Here is an 18540-nt window from a genome sequence, read left to right on the forward strand (position 1 = left end):
GCCTATTTCAGCTTACAAAACTGTTCCGCTCGAAATGTCTCACCATAGGGGCAAAGCTCTTACTGTACAAGACAATGATCTTGCCAGTCCTCATGTATTCCTCGAAGATTGGGTTCTTAGCAAGAAAAATTGCGAACTCTTGCCACATTCGAGAGAAGAGTCCTCCGAAGAATTTTTGGCCTCTACATGAGGATGGACGATTCCGTATCCTACATAACGACGAAATCTATGAGCGATACCATGACCGTCAGGTTGTGGATAAAACTCGGCTCAATAGGTTACGGTGGGGGTCACTTAATCCATATGGATGAGGATGATCCCACCCGGAAAATCTATAAGGGCAATATCTATGATAGAAAAAGAAGACAAAGCAGACCCTGCCTAAGATGGAGCGATGGCATAGTTCAGGACGCCAGGACAGCTTTTAGGGATATCGAATTGGTGGACCTTGGCCCAAAACCGGGATGTCTGGAGTTCCTCATTAAGGCAGGCCTCGACCGGATACTGGTTGTTGCGCCGTTGATGATGATGATGATCCGCCGCTGCATGGGGTTCTGTGTTTTTGCTTCTCGGTTTGCTTTATAGCAATGAAAATGATTTAATCTGGTTTTTATTTGAGGACTTCCCTTTATCCTCTTCCTCTTGAAAGCCGCAAATCTCATACTAATAGGGGGGCATCCTCGAATAGAATGATCTGAGGATATCACGGGTGGGGGGAGCCTCGAAGACCGTGCTTGACCAAGCATCTGAATCCTCCTTTTCGATCTCGCACTCGGGTTTTTTACGGTCGCACGTGCGCAGGCGACGTGTCAACGAGCACTTCGATGGGTCTTCAATATTTGCGGGCGGACCTTCATGGTCAATTTGGCTATCTTTTTAGGTTTTTGGGATAGCTCTTCCCTTTTGGTTGTCTCTGTTCACTTAGGATAGTCTTTTGACCATCGTCAACCACAATAACCTATTACACTACTTAGATATATATATAGTCAGTGTCCTGTTTAGCCAAATTACTGTCTTACTCAACAATAATTCCATAACGAATAGCTATATGTTTTCCATGCATAGTAATGCATAACAGAGAACCGTTTTAGTACCCAAGTATATTTACAAAGTAATTTTGCGTGAATTTTGCCTTACAAAATACCTATAGTTTCATTCTTCTCTGTATTCTTTTTTATCATATATATCTAGTCCAATTCGAGAAAATTGTTCCATTCCAATCACGTTTCAGTGCAACAAATCTTCGATCACACATCTACCCAATATTTGATATATGTCTGACATAAGCCAAACAAATCATAATGTACATAAGACAGTATACATGCACGGTCCTGTGATACAGTTTAGGGATTTCGTGACAAACAAAGGATAATTACTTACCACAATTCAATGCAATTTTAGTTTTGTGCCCCAGATGTAACATGTCTAGACGATTTAATTTATTTATTCTTACAAATGAACAGTCATATTGATACCGTCGGAGTCATGTGGTTTAATTATAGACGGCTCAGGAGAGATCAATAACCCAAAGTATTGATTTCAAATTCTCCTTCTCCAAAGTAATGTTTATCTATGATTCACTGCATTGAAATAGATTTATCAATTTTGCGTGTTTCGTAATTATCCGGAAATTATTTGCAATGAAGCAACGCAACCTATCCATCTCAAACGTGCTTTAGATGCCATTTGATTACTTAGTTTATTTTTGTGAAGAAAACTGCTCTGGCATTTTTCTTATTAGCCATCATTAACCATGATTTAATTAAGTTTTTAGCAATTACTCCATTTTATTTGAGTGAAAAGTATCAAATCCTTTGTTGGGGCAAGTGTCTTAGATGGGAAATGAAAAACTGAGAGGGTTATGGGGGGGAGGAATCTAAACATCCTTGTAGGGTTTCATTAGGGATATTGCTCGATGTCATTTGCTCCTAAATGGGATCAACCTTTCGCGCATCGTTGTCATTGTCGTTTCCTCAAGGTACATTATTCGGTGTAAGAGCGAGCAGATGCCATCGAGTGCAACAAATTTTTCCCACAGAGTATGGTCATTCTCGATTAGCACCTTCCAGAAAGACAGAGAAATTATCCGTGATCTCGAACGTTTAAAGTGCCGGCATCCAACTTTGATGCCAAAGACTATATCGACATTATTATGTGGCGGGACTGTGAGATAATGGAATCACCTCTTACTTTGAATGTATCTAATGAAGCCTTCAAAGTCATTGTCAAGAACGGTCTCGCCACATGTCAGAATATTAAAGATTTTTTATGGTACACGCAAACCGTGGAGCGCTGCATTAAATTGATGACCGAAGCTTCAAGTGCAGTTTGCGGGAAAAATAAAGGAGACGGATTTCTCCCCACTTAAAGGATTGAAAGATCGATCCTTAAGGTTAAGTGGAGTCAGCATCGCTTAGCCAAGTGTACGGGGCGCTGTTGACAGTTTCCTTGGCTATTAGTTGCCTTTTCTATAGCTGCCGAGTCAATAATGAGCTACCCTTTGCAAACCCTCGACCCGACTCGGCAGCCTTCTGCTACTGGGGCATCATGTTATTGGCCTCGGGGTGCGCATTGACCCTTCCGCTAATAACGGAATTTGTAGAGGGTTGGTAAGGAAATTATCGGCCTTGTGCCTACGGGGCTAGGTACCCTGTCTCACTTAGGGGTAAGGTAGGTGATCCCCGCAAAAGCTTCACTCTTGTACGTTGCATTTTGGACACGTCTGGAGTGACTTTTCACATACCGTCGTAACCTACTGCGCACTACAGAAAATTACTACTTTAATGTGTCCAGAATTTCAACTACGGTGTAAATCTTGAGCATTTTATTCACCCGTCTTCTGGCATTACCAGTGCTGATTTGAATCAGCCTGCCTTAGTGCGTTCCGCCTGCGTTCCAGATGAATTTTCCATGTTGGATCTCTTCGGTCACTCAAACCAATAACGTGAAAGCGAATTTTCTGACCGTTCCATCTGGCAGTCGTAACTGCACCACAATAAGCAAGTGATTGTAGTTGCAGCAACCACATATCAGTATACAGCCGAGATACAATATCATCGTTGATTTGAGATAGAATTCCCGGAGTTGCTGGAGATGCATAGAGCCTAGGTCCAAGCAAAGGATCCATATCCGAGAATTCTGTACACGCTCTTTGGAATTCGTCCCGAACTTCAGCTGGACGCTGGAGAAGAGTGCTTCGGCGAATACTTAAACTGCCGTCTACAGTGCGGCATGGTGTTGGTGATGCCCCCACCTCTGCCCCCATCGAATCTCGATCATCAGTCTCCGCAATGACCTCAAGTCGAACACGTTCCCTTATGATGGCCGGGATTGTGTCGCTGCGAGTAATAAAGTGATGCTGTCTGCTGCTCGCTGTGCAGTCATGTGCGCGTATTGCGGTAAAGCCTCGATGAATCTCTGGTGAAAAGCGGTTATTCTGTTCATGGACCTATTCTCAGTGCCCACCAAATCGAAAATTAATGAAGGTGCCTCGGCGACGGAATACACTCCATACCGATATCTGTTCAAATAAACTTAATAATAGCGTATTACTATAGTACAATAATTGACTGGAAAACCCCTTTAAGTTAATCCTATATATCTTAAAATATAAGCTATAACATAAAACATGATCCTACCAAGCTTGATGGAAATCGCACTATTATTAGTGAAGTTATAGAAATAGAAATTCCCGATTTGTCTTTTGCTTTGTTAGTTTGGAATTCTAGTTTTTAATTAAGAAGTTATTTACCCAAGTTATTAGTTAATGAGCCATATCTTTGATTTGACTTGCCTATATCCTTTCAACTCCTAACAGAACTCACTGTGAACTTCCTGTATTTCCCATGCGTAAGAAAGCAAGGAGAAGTATGAAAGAAAAATCTGAGGCAGGAGAGATTGGGATTCGTCGTGGATCTTCCGCCATGATCACGATTCTTGACTTTTCCCGCTCTACACCCGTTGTCAAACTGGTTTTTTATTCCCTCCTCAACCATTTTCAGTTTCATGCTCACTATGTTTTGACGTCACGCGATATCTACTTTTCTATTTCAAGTTTCGGTACGGTTCTACGCATCGGATTGAAGGAGAAGTTGGATTTGCCCTCAGATGCGAAGATTTACCCATTTCTTCCCCTCTTAGTTGACTTCGGTTATCTCGAATGGCCACCTGTCCATCTCACCATGAAGACATTACAATTCCATGTAAGTTTCGAACTTCATATTTTCCAATCAAGATTAGTATTTAATCCAAATTCATAAGCTTCACAGGCTAACATACTTTCATTAAATTTTGCCATAATAAATTTATTCGTCCCCAGTACTGTGACAAGCAGACCGGAAGCTAGGAAGACGAGCATTTATCGACTTTAATGCGGTTTTACTTTTCCATTCATAAAAATCCTCTGAAAATTATCCTTACCTAGTTGTTCTGAAACCAACCCCAAATAATTTTTCTATGTGCACTCACATGAGAAATTTGAATATACATAAACGATTTTTATGAACTGATGCAGGGATTTTTCTGCACAAATGCTTTCGAATATTAAGCACAGTATTCTGCATTTTCTGTGACTATTGAAAGCTATTACGGATGGAAAATGTTTCAAATGCTGCAAATGCGTATAGATTAAAAAAAAGAGATGATAAAAAATTCTAGGGCAAATGGCGTCATATCGCAAGTTCAAATATTTGAAATATTCATCCCTGCTTCTGTTTTAAATTGAGTAAAATTGAGAATCGAGATGATCCGGATGAATCCAATTCCCATGTCATTTCATCCTACATGCCAACCAAGTCAACCATTTTTAATTTAGAAATTGAATATACAATTGATTGAACAGTATCTGCCTTTACAGTCTAGAAATTTTTGGTCATATTTATTTTTGGAATATGTTCTCTAGGACCACCATTCTGTGAAGGGAGCAGCAATGTTAAAATCCCGATTTGTAAATTTAGATTATGGTTCTTGGGTTTGTCTGCGATTTATCCAGGCATACGTGAAATATAGTGGATATGTTAGTTGACAATGATATTAATTTTATTTCTGATGATAATCACAGAACCACATGTAGATTATGAGTGAACAGTACTCGGTTTTAATAGCTTAACCGAATATGTTTCCTATATTAACAAATTTAACATATTTATTTATTTTTCAAAGTTCTACATATGACATTGTAGAAGCTGGTTTGAGTCAAAAATTATCATCACGTGGTATTGGCTTTATTCCGAGCCGACTCAAATTGCTTAAAAAGACACTGTAGAATGATGAAATTATCAATTGAAATAAATAAATTGTAACGAACGCTGTAATTGGTGTGAATTATGTTCATTTTAGAATAAACAAAAAATCACTTAGAAATATGTCATTTGTGGATTCGGGTGAAAACCCAATGCGTCGTTTTCTCAGAAATGTGTTGTTCTTGCCGCTCGCTTGTATAAAGCACGCAATCGCGTCAGCGGGACACTATAGTTCAGACCACATATTTGTTTTGATAGTGACAAAGGAAGTTTGGGCGTAAAATGGGGGTGTCCGTGAAAACTAATCGCCCGAGAAAACATTCGTCGCAATCTGAGATTGAACATGAATCTTGCCTGTAACCGTAAGTACATACGGGAAGAACCGACACCTTCACGCCCGTGTCGACAAGAAGGCAACGTTTGCTCACAAGGTCAAATATTACAAAGCGAAGTGACGTGATACTGTGCTTCAGGTAGCTGCCGCCGAGGTAATCAACAAACCTAGTTTTTTGTATTGGAATTGCATCCGGTGGTACATTTAGTCGCTTGAGCTCTGAATTTACGGTAATACCAGCAAATTATGAGGGCCACTGTGGGCTCCGGAGTGCGACTAATCGAACGCCCATTTCGGGAAGAAGACCTTGACCATGACTGCGAACGGGATCTACCTCCTGAGCGGGAACTTTGTCTAAGGTCCTCGACTTTTTGACGTGTGTCCCTAGACACTTCCGCGACCATGGGGCAGGAGTACACCTCGTGGACTTCATCGGCAGTGGCGGACAGTACCATTAGCGGCCCTGAGTCTGCGCAGGCCAAGAGTGATTCAATAGCTCTGAGCCGACCTTGCCCCCACCCAGCTGTCTCATTTCTCGCAGCAACTGGCTGAGGGTACGGTCGCCCAGCGTAAGCTCATTTAGCAAATAATCCAGCTTGGTCTTCTCACTTACCGATAGCCGGTGTATCAACTACTCGTCGCCCAGCGTAAGCCCTTTTAGTCAGTAATTCAGTTTGGTCTTCTCACTTACTGATAGCCGGTGTATGAGCTGCTCGTTCAGTCGAACGTAGGAGCAGTCTTCCAACACGTCCGCGACCAACCCCATTGTCCCATCGTCCAGATTGATGAGCGCATGATTGAAGTGCTCGCCGTTCGTTTTGATGCATGCGAGCACAAATGGCGTTTGCAATCGGCGGACCTACGCCGCCTGGATGCGCCGCCAAAAGGGGGCACCCTTACTGCGACCACTGTCACAGGGAGGATTGCGCCTCTCGTCGTTTTGTCACCATGCAACAGGTTACGTGGCGCCTGCCAAGTGAGCGAAGAGGAGACGCAACGTTGGAGCGGAAACCAGAGCGAACAGCGGAGTGACTTTTGAATTCATCACTTTGGAGTTAATGAAAATTCCATCGCATATAAATGAATAATTGCGATTTTTATTTTACTGAATTTTAAAGTAAAGTAACTATTCGCGTCGACGGAGGATGACGTGTGAATTAAGAACTGCTCCGCATCGGCCTTACATCAGGCCACCAAATGTGTCGGCGATAGTACAGTGCATTTGCGGAGGCGTCACACTACTGACGATGCAGTGGGGAGTTCACGTCTCCGCCACAGTAGCGAGCCGCGCAGATACGAAAGATATAATATTTTTCTTATGTATGAAAATTTTGATGCATGATCCCCTGGTTAGATATTCAATTACGTACTACATTTATGGACACATATGTTTTACAAGTCCGACTTTTTCAAACAAATTCAAATTTTTACAAACTGACTCCTGACTTTTCCAAGTGAATTTTCCATTCCAAAATCAGAATTTTTGATTTCAAATTAAGAATTTATTCACTGTTCTTCTATAAGTTTTTATAGCAACATTTTGCCACTAAATGAGGATGGAGCTCATAGAAATCTGACTTCCTTTTTCTTCAGCCTTTGCCCGTTTACAAGCGAAGTCGGCTCGTCGTGATCGGTTTCGCCATTTAGCTCTATCGAATGCCTGATCTGCGTGCAATGTCGAGGCTTTTATACCCCCATCCAGCGTATCAAGCCATCGTTGTTTTGGCCTGCCCTTTGGTCGTTACTATCGACTTCGATGTTCAAACCAATCTTGGCAAGTGAATTCTCGTTAGCACGAATTGCGTGACCATACCATCGAAGACACCTCTCTCGTAATCTTTCCACGATCGGTGCAACCCCATAACAATCGCGGATATCCTCATTCCGGATGTGATCAAACCGTGTCACGCCACTAGTCCAACGTAACATCGTCGCCTCCTTGATGGCAAGACGCCGTTCATTCTCTTTTATTGTCGGCCAACACTCAGAACCATAGAGAGCGACAGAACGGACGACATAGAAATCTGACCCGCCCACTAATTTTCTATCATTGTTTGCTTTCCTGTTCTGAGAAAAAATGTAATAAATAATTTCGTGCTGTTTTTCATGAGTTATAGATATAAAATCGTGACTGCAGTTAATTCCGCCATTTCGTCTAGAACCTCATCAATGTCTGCCAACAATCGGAAGGACTTCCCAAGTACCGACAAATTTAAGTTGTGGGGTTGCTAATTATTTTGAGACACTTACGCAGAGTATGCAAGGGCTCTTATAAAACAAAGAATGGTAGAAAATTGATGGGCCGCTAAGATTTCTCTCACTGCATTAATTCCATCCCTATCCAGTGTATATGTTGGTATAAAACCTTATATACAGTAGAACATTTTAAACAGTTTGAATTTGGAATGAGAAAGTCTCAATTTTAAATGAACAATTCTGCGCCAACCTCCAAATGTAACTCATTCCTCCTACATCCTATCCTAGTTAATTTGCTAGTATATATACTTATGGAGCACCCTTTAGGGGGGTAGAACGCGCCAACCCCACGTACACGCCATTTTTCACGGATACCTGAAATGCCCTTCAGGTACCCCTACTTCCCTAGGCACTCGCACTCATCCTCTACTGTTCTCTACCAAGTGCACTTGGGGCGGTTCACTCGTCGACCATCTTGGGAGAGTAGGTCCAAGTCCCACTGCATGGCGTAGCCAACAATAGAATTGTTGCCTCTCCTTAATGTGTGTCCTATCCACTTTCACTTCCGGCTTCCGATCACAATCCGTATGAGTGCCTGGCCTGTGCGGCAACAAAGTACTTCTTTTCAGATAGTGTTAGGCCAGCGTCCTCCAATAATAGGTGCTGACGAATGCTTGGTGCTTTTAAGTAACTGTGGAATTCATTTCCATGTGCTACTCCCATGTGGTAACACAGAAAACACTAGCACAGAACAGTCTCAACTTGATCATGGTGTTGAAATAATTGCACTGTTAGTTGTTGTTGTTGTTCCATTTTAGACAGAGCAGAGAAAGCGAATTTAATAATAATAATAATCGTTGGCGCAACAATCCATATTGGATCAGGGCCTTAAAGTGAGTTAAAACACCTCAAGACCGAAAGAGAGGAAGCGGATTTAGCACTATTAATGCATCCGTCAACATCCAGTTCGGTACCCTGTCGGCAGAAACCACGTTTCCAAGATATACAAATTGATCGATGCCTGGCCTATTAATGCAGATAGGAAGAGTGCGAATATCCGTCAGACGGGTGTTTATCTTTAGTCCAACCTCTCTTTCTAAATCCAGAGTCATTTGGCAAGTTCAATGACCCGGTAAGAGAGCAAACAGATGTTATCTGGTGCTTGAGGAAAGATGTCACAGCCCATTCAATTTTTCGAGGCCCTCCAGAGAGGGCAGAATGTTGAACGTCACCGATAACAGGAAGAAATAATATCGGTAACAGAATGCCATCCTGATGAATTCCGCAGTCGACCTGAAAATCCTCTAAGATTTTACCTCAGTGCAGCACGTGATATTTTGCGCCATTATTTATGACTCTGATAATGCCCATTAGTTTTTTTGGAATATCCCTCCTGTGTAGAGCACTTCAAATACATTGTCTGTTTACACTATCGAACGTTTTCTCGAAATCGGCGAATGGAAGATACAAACTTCGTGCGAAAGATTTTGGATGTGGTCAAAGTAGGAGGGATGCGGAGCGGAAAACAGACTGCTTTCTGTCGATCAAGCTTTCGAGATATTCTTCGATACGTTCCAGGATTATTTTAGCCATTATTTTTGCGACGGCAGGAAGCATGCAAATACCCCACACATTGTCATACTCCAAACGGATACCCTTTTTCGCAATGTAAACGACCATTCCCTTCTTTCACTCTCTGAGAAAAGTCTCGATTTCACAAAATTTCCGTACGAGTGGAAGCAGTATGCCTGCAGTAACTACAGGTGCAGTGATAAATAACTCAGCAGGAAAACCGCCAACCACTGGCTTTACTCCATTTGAGTGCATTGATGGCCGAAATGATTTCCTTTCTGTTTGGAGGAACAATCCATATTCACATGCTATGATTATTGGCTGTTTCATCACAAGATAAGGCACTTCACCGGATGTTATGCGGTTAAGAACCGTGGTAAAGTGTTATTTCCACCTCTTCAGTTACTCGTCATCGTTGATGAGAAGTCGACCGTTTATGTCCTCCGCCATCACTCGCAGCATTCAGTGCAGCCTTCAATCCCTTCTGTTCGTCGATGCGCTTCTACGATTCCACAGTCAGCCCGATGCTATGATGCCCCTTTGGTACGTGGCCGACGACCTGTGTAATACCCGAGACTAGAGCATTTTTGATGGCAGCTCAATGCTCACTGGTGTTTTCAGGCGGGTTATTTAGTATAACTGCAGACCGATCACCAAGATAGTTCTCCCACTGGCGCCAGTTGGCTCTTACAAGCGACCTATATTGAATTTAGGTGGTTGCAGCTCTCCAACCCTGGAAAACTGGTGGACGTAATAAGCAAGCTGACTGGTTGAACCGTTGAACTGATTAAATGATAGGTTCTGTAACCAATGACGAGGCTTTGGAAGTTTCACAATCCTCCCACCATTATCATTGCCGTCACCAAAACTCTGTTCTCCATCACATGTCCGAACAAGGTGTTGTAAGAGCGCTTGGCATTCAGATCACCCATCAGAATCACAATGTCACCTTTAGAAAGGTTCCCCTGCTACCACTTCGCTTTTGAGAGTACAAATGCACAATTACTTTATGTATGGCAAGGGGAGTCCTCTCCAGAGTCCCACCATCGTACTTCGCTTAGCCCCAAAATGTCCAGCTTATCTCGTTAGAATTCCGTTTTAAGTAGGAGAAAGCGAGCATTATGAGGACCGCCACTACGTCGAGCAGCGTACGCATATTCCAAAAACCAACCATCGTCCGTTTTCAATAGCCAAGGTCGTAGCCGTGACGTCAGTTCCTATCCGAGGCGTTGCTGAGGTTTCGGTAGTAATAAAGTTTCGAAATTTGCAGGTCGCCTTTTACGACAACCAGGGAATACTTTGAGGGTATTCTGAACCCCCAACTCACCAAGTCAATATGGAAGTATACTACAATATTATTAATTTTATTTGAGCAGATATCGCCCTGTCATCAAGTGCACCATGTTTAACCTCCAATTCTTGTCGGTTGCCAAGTCAAAATCAGACCTTACTATATTCTTCAACTCTCTTTTAAACAAATAACAACTTCAGTCAAAAATGTTTCTACACATAATGCAAGCAATAAGAAAATTTTGCAGACATACGAAAGTATGTACTTGTATATCCGCCATAGGGAGCATTAATAAAGGAGCAAAAAGAATGGCAGTAAAATGTGCCCTAAGAAGTTTCAAGGCAAATATTATTTATTAACGTACTGGGAATACACTGCTTGGGTACCTACGTAAGCAAACTTAAAATATTAAGAACAATATATTGTTTGTTTTTCGATTTCTTGTACTACGTTGGATAATTCAATTTGAATAAATACTTTATCTTTGGGGAGTTCGAAGTAATTGTGGATACAAATGCTAGAATTTCCACTGAGATTTCTATTGGGTAGAAGTAAGAGGATTGCAGGATCTATTTCAAGTGTATCTTCATTGAAAGAATCAATTCTTGAGATCAATGATTTATTTTTCAGGACTGGTATCGACCATGATAGACTGAACTTTGTAGAATGTCTGAAAAGGGGATTATCTTCAAAATAAATTGGAGTCATGACCCTTGGAAAAGTTCATCGGCCGTTTTAACATCAATGATGTAATGGTCTAATCGCTTCCAACAGGTAGTGTTTCTCAATCCAATAAAAGGTACTTTTTTAATATTTTGTGTAAAACAAAACCCTATTTCTCACTGGCATCAAATTTCCTTGCTTCTGAACCATTCCTAGGCCTTTAAGATGTTTAGAAATGACTAGCTGAGTCACATGCAATGATTGCGCCACCTCTTCTTGACTTTGGCACGAGTCTTCGTCGAGTAAAGTCTTCAACTCGTCATCTTCAAACACCTTTTGCCCTCCATTGAATGCCGGTCTTCGACGTTGAAATCACGGTTCTTGAAGCGTTTAAACCATTTACGGGACGCTCTTTCACTAATAGCTGCCTCGTCATGAGCACTCGAAAGCATTCGATGGAACACAGCCAGTACAAAATCACTTATGTTTGAAAGTGGTGCTTTCGACAAATATATAAAATTGCCAAATGACACTTTGGACCCGACAGATCCATTCGCCATGAACCTCTAAAGGCCTCTATCGAAAAATGGCGGAAGCAAAGCTATACATATAATATTACGTGCTATAAGTCCTAATGGAGCAAATGTCCACTAAAACGTTTTTATAAAAGAATTACACAAAACCTTTCATACCTGAAGCGACCAGCTTCCGGTTTCTCGACTTGTTATTTGTTATACATGGAAGGCATTTGTAGTCTAGGTAGTAATATTTCCGAATTAGTTCCAAGAATTTGGTGAAAATCGTTGGACTACGTTAAGGAGTGTTATTTTTGAAAATGATTAATATAAACTCTATCATGCTGCCGAATGGGTTCATGATTAAATTAGCGATTTAAACTTGTCGAAAACTAAAGTAAAATGCCTAGGTTCTCAATTAAAACGGTAGAATTACCTTTTTTATATCAAACAACTGATTAACCAAACCAGCATGAAATATTTCTTCTTCATATATTATAGTGGCCATCCAGTAAACCAGGTGCTCGGAGTAGGTTTCTTAGTTAGCCAAAAAAATGAAACCTGTTGTTATCGGCTATGAAAATATAAGCGAAGGGTTATGCACGCTGCGCTTGCGAGGCAAATTTAGAAATTTAAGACTCATTAAGGTTCTCACCCCTACAGAGGAGACTGCAGAGTCGGAGAAGGATACCTTCTATGAGGCAGTTGAGCGGATCCTCGAAGCCTATCTCAAGTATGATATCAAAATCATACTTGAAGATTTCAACAGTCAAGTAGAGGTGGAGCCCATATTCACGCGATATGTCGGCTCCCATAGCTTACATAGGGATACCGATGATAACGGACTGCAGATTATTCAGTTAGCAATATCGCTCGAAATGATAGTTTGTGCGGAAAGCGGTCCACAAACGAACGTAGGCCCCTCTGGACTGGACCACTTTCAACCAAATTGTCAAGCGGAGAAGCGACTTCACAGACGGAGAAAGGAAGCCTGGGAGAACCAATAGGTCTGTGAATTCGAAAAGTACAGTGAGCAACCGTGTCGGGCGCGCAAGGTTAACCAACGAGTCAGCAGGATGAAACCCTATACACCTCGATACTCATCCTGCCGAGGTAAAGAGAGAAATCTGATTTCCACAACCATCTATATGTATATAATGGCAGAGCCCGTCAAAGCTCATTTGGCAGCTCGTGGTTGGAAGCATTATCCTATTCGCCATATTCGTCAGACTTGGCTCCCTCCGACTATCATTTATTTAATATCTTAGTATTTAAAAAATCGCATAATTTCGTGGAGGAGATGCGGAGGTCGGAAGCAAAATGAAGCGTGACAAACGTATATTGCCAGAAAAGAGGGGTTGGTTTTAGTAGGTGAGAAGGACACTGCTGCAACCACTGAGTGCAGCAGTCTCTCTCCACGATTTCCACCTCCATTCATAAAAGAAGACTCTAAATAAAGAGTTTGGCCCAATAGCAACATGTATTTTGCTGGAGGTATCATCCAGTTTCGGCGCTTTTTGTACTTAATAAACAAGACCGCATCTTCCACTTGCTTTATCTTGCTCGTCGATTAAAAGTACCACTGACATAAAACTGGGTGATCGATGACTGGGTGATCGATGACTGGGTGATCGATGACTGGGTGATCGATGACTGGGTGTTTATGCAAATTTCTGGAAAGATTTCTCTAGAGGACCTCCTACCATTTGATTGCCTTTCCGGCCTGTTCGATGCAGCTGCTGTTATAGCAGCTGGTTTCAACTTTGTTATATTGAAGTCATTACGATCGCTGTCTGACTTAAGTTGCTGTTGTAGTCTCGCGGAGATGTTTTAGCTGTATCATCGGTAGAAAATCTCCACCGTTTTTCCCTTATTTGATTTGAAGGAGCAAACGAATATTTTCAATGTTGAGTATGTCAATTTTTACGCAACTAGGTACTGCACTAAAGGTTTGCTTTTTCTTTGGCCTGTTTTCGGCATTGATGTTCAAAAAGCATAGATTGTTCGTACTATGAATCATCATCATCAACGGCGCAACGACCACTATCCGGTTTCGGCCTGCCTTAGTAAGGAACTCTTGGCATTCCGGTTTTGCAAAGAGGTCCATCAATTCGATCTCCCTAATAGCTGTCTGGCGTTCGGGCCTACGCCGCCGTTGCTCCATTTCAGGCAGGGTCCCCTTCATCCTCCTCTCTTACCATAGATATTTCACTTATAGACTTTTTCACCTGGATCCGTCTCTCGAACGCGGCCAAGAATTCGCAATTTTTCTTGCTAACAACTCAAGTATTTGAGGAATGCATGACTTGCAAGATCATTGTGTTGTGCAGCACGAATTTCGACCGAAAGGTGAAACATTTCCAGCGAAATAGGTTCTGTTGGCAGCCACCAACCGTGTGCGAATTTCATCATTAAAGCTGTTGTCGGTTGTGATTTTCGACTCTAGGAAGGGGAAATTATCAACGGTTTTAAAGTTGTAATCTCTGATCTCTATTGTTCTCATTTGACCAATGCCATTTGATCCTGTTTCGTCTTTCATTTTTATAGCTGATATTGCCATCATGTATCTCATCTTCGATGGATGAAGCTAGACTGTTATCTGGGGTTGTTCGTCTTATAAAGCATTGCGGATCACTTTTTCCAAGGGAAGATTAAAAAAGATTAATGATAGGGAATCCCTTGCCTTAAACCGTTGTTGATGTTGAATAGTCTAGGGAGTGATCCTGCCATTTTTATCTGGCTTTGCACATTGGTCAAGGTCAGATTGATAGTTATCATCCAACAGTTTTCCATCGCTTGCCGTAAATAGAAAATCTGATCTGTTGTTGATTTCGCTGAAGTGAAGCCTCTTCGGTATGGGCCGATGATGTTCTGGGTATATGGGGTTATCCCGCCTAGCAAGTTAGTGGAGAATATCTTATACAAAATGGTACTCTTTAAAGTGACACTTCTATGGTTGCAGATGTTCCCATCTATCTTAGCAAAATGAGCATCGAGATGGGCAAGACTTCATCCTGCTGAGTTGGTGGTAAAAGTGACGTGCTTGGTGCGATTGCACAGACTTGTTGGTTGTAGCTGGTTTCTTTTTTCTGTCTGTGAAGCTGCTTCACCACTCGATGAAGTCTGTGATAAGTCTCTACGTATGCCCGCGTTCTTGGAGAGTGCAGCTTTACTCGGTATGTAGCATTCTTTTGTTACGTTGCTAGCTTACATTCGTCTCCGAACCAGCCATTCCGACTTTTCTTGCGGCTGGGGACAAGTATGTTTGTGGTCGTATCAAGGATAACGTTCTTGAGGTTGTTGTGAAAATCATTTGCTGATGTTTCACTCCAGGACGTCCGTTAACTGCGGTTATTCCGGCATCCATTTCCCCATTATAGGTGTTAGGGGTAAGAGGTGGCGTCGTTCAATCGATGAGTGGTCAATTTGGTTAAAAGTGCTCCCGTCTGGAGAGACGCACATTTCAAGCGATACTGCTAGTTGGATAATCCGTAGTCCACTGTCATTGGTAGCTGACGCATCACTTGAATATGGGCTCTGTTCTTACTTGGCTGTTAAAATTCTGAAGTATGATTTTGATATCATACTTGGCACAGGTTTTGAGGTTCCGCTCAACTGCCTCAAAGAAAGTGTCCTTCTCCTTAATGGGGCTTATACAGGGTGCGACAGAATAACTTGCTTTTTTAAAATGCGCACCACTCAGTTAGTTGATGTCATAGCGGAGCGCTAGTGGTCTCGTTCAAGAGGGGATACTGTAAAGTTTTGTCCCGACACGGTTCAGTCGCCATCATGCGTTGGAATAGTGAGGAGCGTGCCTTTGTCGTTGAGGTTTACTTTTCAAGCGGATGTTCGGTTATTGTAACACAGCGTGCATTTCGGAATCGCTTTAATTTAGCCCCGTTGGCTCCCGTCCCAGGCCGCAAATCAATTGTTACATTACAAATTGCAAGATTTGAAGAACATCCAAGAAGAAATTGCCAACATAACACCTGCCATGCTAACAAGAGTCATGACAAACGCCAGAAATCGGTTTACGCAATGTATGGAGAATGGGGGACGTCACCTAACAGATTTGATCTTGAAAACAATGTAAATAAAAACTTTAGACATGTACCTACATTATAAAAAATAAATAAATGTTTTCCGATGCATACAATAGTTTTTATTGAGTTTTGAAAAAGGGGAAGTTATGCTGCCGCACCCTGTATTTTGAAAGTTGCATCGCTGGTGCGATAACAACAGCTTTCTTTCTTTGGTTGACTAGGAAATTTACTCCGAGCACATATTCTACTGGGTACTCACTATAATATATCATGTAGCGGCTCTTCTCTAGGAAGCCGTTCCCAATCCTGTGCACTTTTGTAACGCTGTTGCATCTGCCTTATATTGTTAGTTCACTTTTCATGAGAGAATGCGCAACTCGTTATTCAGTTTCGTTGACAGGTTCATCATTGAAAAATCTGTTCTGTCAGGGGCTCCTTTCGTGACTGCGCAACCTCGGTTTTCCATGTAGGGTTATCAGCCTTATCCAAATAGCAACCTAGAATATAAGTTGGTACAAATTGTACCGTTTTTGCGTGAGGGAGACTCGCATTCATCCTTTTCCGACTGTAGTTTTTTATTAGGAAGGAACTCCAAGCGATCACCATGTAGAGGTGGAGATAGAGTCTAGTAGTAGAGCTGTTGATGTTGGCTGAAACAGGCTCCATCGCGGGAACCAATCCACATTTCGCCTGAAGCCTATACTACACATAGGCCGTTATTATTTTGAATATTTTCCAAAAAAATGTTAGAGTCGTCAGCTTATTTTAAAAAGGTTTCAGTGCAGGAAGACACATTTATCAAAAAAGATAACGAAGATTTTCTTCTGTGCAGCCGTCTACTGACTTCCATATATTTTGACTGAAAGACTATATAACTGGAATGGTTTATAAAGTGGAAGTACTCCGGAAGAACAACCAGCTATTTTTGAGATATTTCAGAACAAAATGTACGCAGAGGAATATATAGCTCAAACGAATACTTTCCTAAGAGATTTGATATTGTCTGCTATTTGTAGTCTAGCCTAAAATTGATAGACCAGTAGCTTCCTGATGATCGATGCCAAGCTGAGTTTCAAGGGACACTTGGATTATGCGCGAGAGAAGGCAGCAAATGCCAGCTCATCCCTTGCAAGGATGATGCCTAACGTGGAAGGACCGAAGTATAGTCACAGGCTACTCATCGCGGGAGTGGTGAGGTCGATCCTGCTATACGCGGCCCCTGTCTGGGCGTTGAACCATGCTGTCAACCGGAGGAAGATAAGTTTGGCATACTGGCCAATTGCGCTAAGGGTGTGCAGCGCATTTAGGACGGCGTCGATGGAGGCAGTGTGTGTCATCGCAGGAATGATCCCTATACATCTTCTAGCAAGCGAGGCACACTGGCTCTACGAAAAACGAAAGGCAAATCCAGCCGAGGTGAATGCGGATTTCCGGAAAGCCATCAGGAGAGAATTGTGTGGCAAGTGGCAACAACCGTGGGATAACTCCGACAAGGGCCGGTGGACCCATACATTTATTTATTTATTTATTTATTTATTTATTTAATGAGGACAATACACAGAAAGCAAATTTCTTATTACATATTGTCCTCAGAGGGAGGAGCAAGTAAATGGCATATTTTGCGCTTAAAGCTAGAGAGGGACATAGAGTCAAAGGAACCAAGCTGTAGGGCATTGTAGGACCGGCAAAACCTCGGGATCGGAGAGTGAAAGTAAATCTCGAGCTCGGCGAAGGGCACATCAAAAAAGTCCGCATTACGTGTGTCATGAGACGAGGCGATACGGAGAGCAATATCCGAGTTGGCGGAGCAGTCCATCAGACCATTGCAGAGTTTGAAAAGAGTACACATATCAAGGAAAATACGGCGTTGCTGTAGGGAGGGGAGATTGAGGGTGCGGAGTCGTGACGGATAATCAACCCGTGGAAGGTTCTTTTTGTAAAAGAGGGTCCGGGTGAATTTGCGTTGTACAGCTTCAAGAGCGCGGCCGTCACGGATGCGGTAGGGGGACCAGACTACAGAGCAATATTCAAGGATGTTTTTGACAAGGGAATTGAAGAGTGAGAGGGCTGGATTGAGGTAAAGTCGGACGAGGAACGTAGGATAAAACCAGAAATTTTGGAAGCTCTATTGACGATGTCAACGAAGTGGGAATTGAAACGAACTTTATCGTCGAATATTACACCCAGGTCTTTGAAAGAGGTCAGTAGTGAAAGGGGTTGACCACTGAGAGAATAGGAAAAGGATGATGGGGAGGATTTCAGGGAATAGCGCATCCAGTGGCATTTGTTGACATTCAGTGTTAGCTTCTTGACCGAACACCAACGGGCTAAATTATTAAGGTTGGATTGTGAGAGAGCACAGTCCAATGGAGACGAAATAGAGGCAAACAATTTAAGGTCGTCTGCGTAAAGCAAATACGGACAGGTGAGGATGGAGGCGAGGTCATTGATAAAAAACAGGAAGAGTAGCGGGCCAAGTATAGAGCCTTGGGGAACACCAGAGGAAGGAGAGAAGGAACGAGATGAGTGACCATGAAAAGAAACTTTGCAGGAACGGTATGAGAGATAGGAGGAAAGCCAGGAGATGACTGAGGGAGGGAACTCTAGCGAAGAAAGTTTAGAGAGGAGAATGTTATGGTCAACGGTGTCAAAGGCTTTGGAGAAATCAGTATAAACAGCATGTACC

The sequence above is a fragment of the Hermetia illucens genome, chromosome 3, assembly GCF_905115235.1.
Source record: "Hermetia illucens chromosome 3, iHerIll2.2.curated.20191125, whole genome shotgun sequence".
NCBI classification, from domain to species: Eukaryota; Metazoa; Arthropoda; class Insecta; order Diptera; family Stratiomyidae; genus Hermetia; species Hermetia illucens.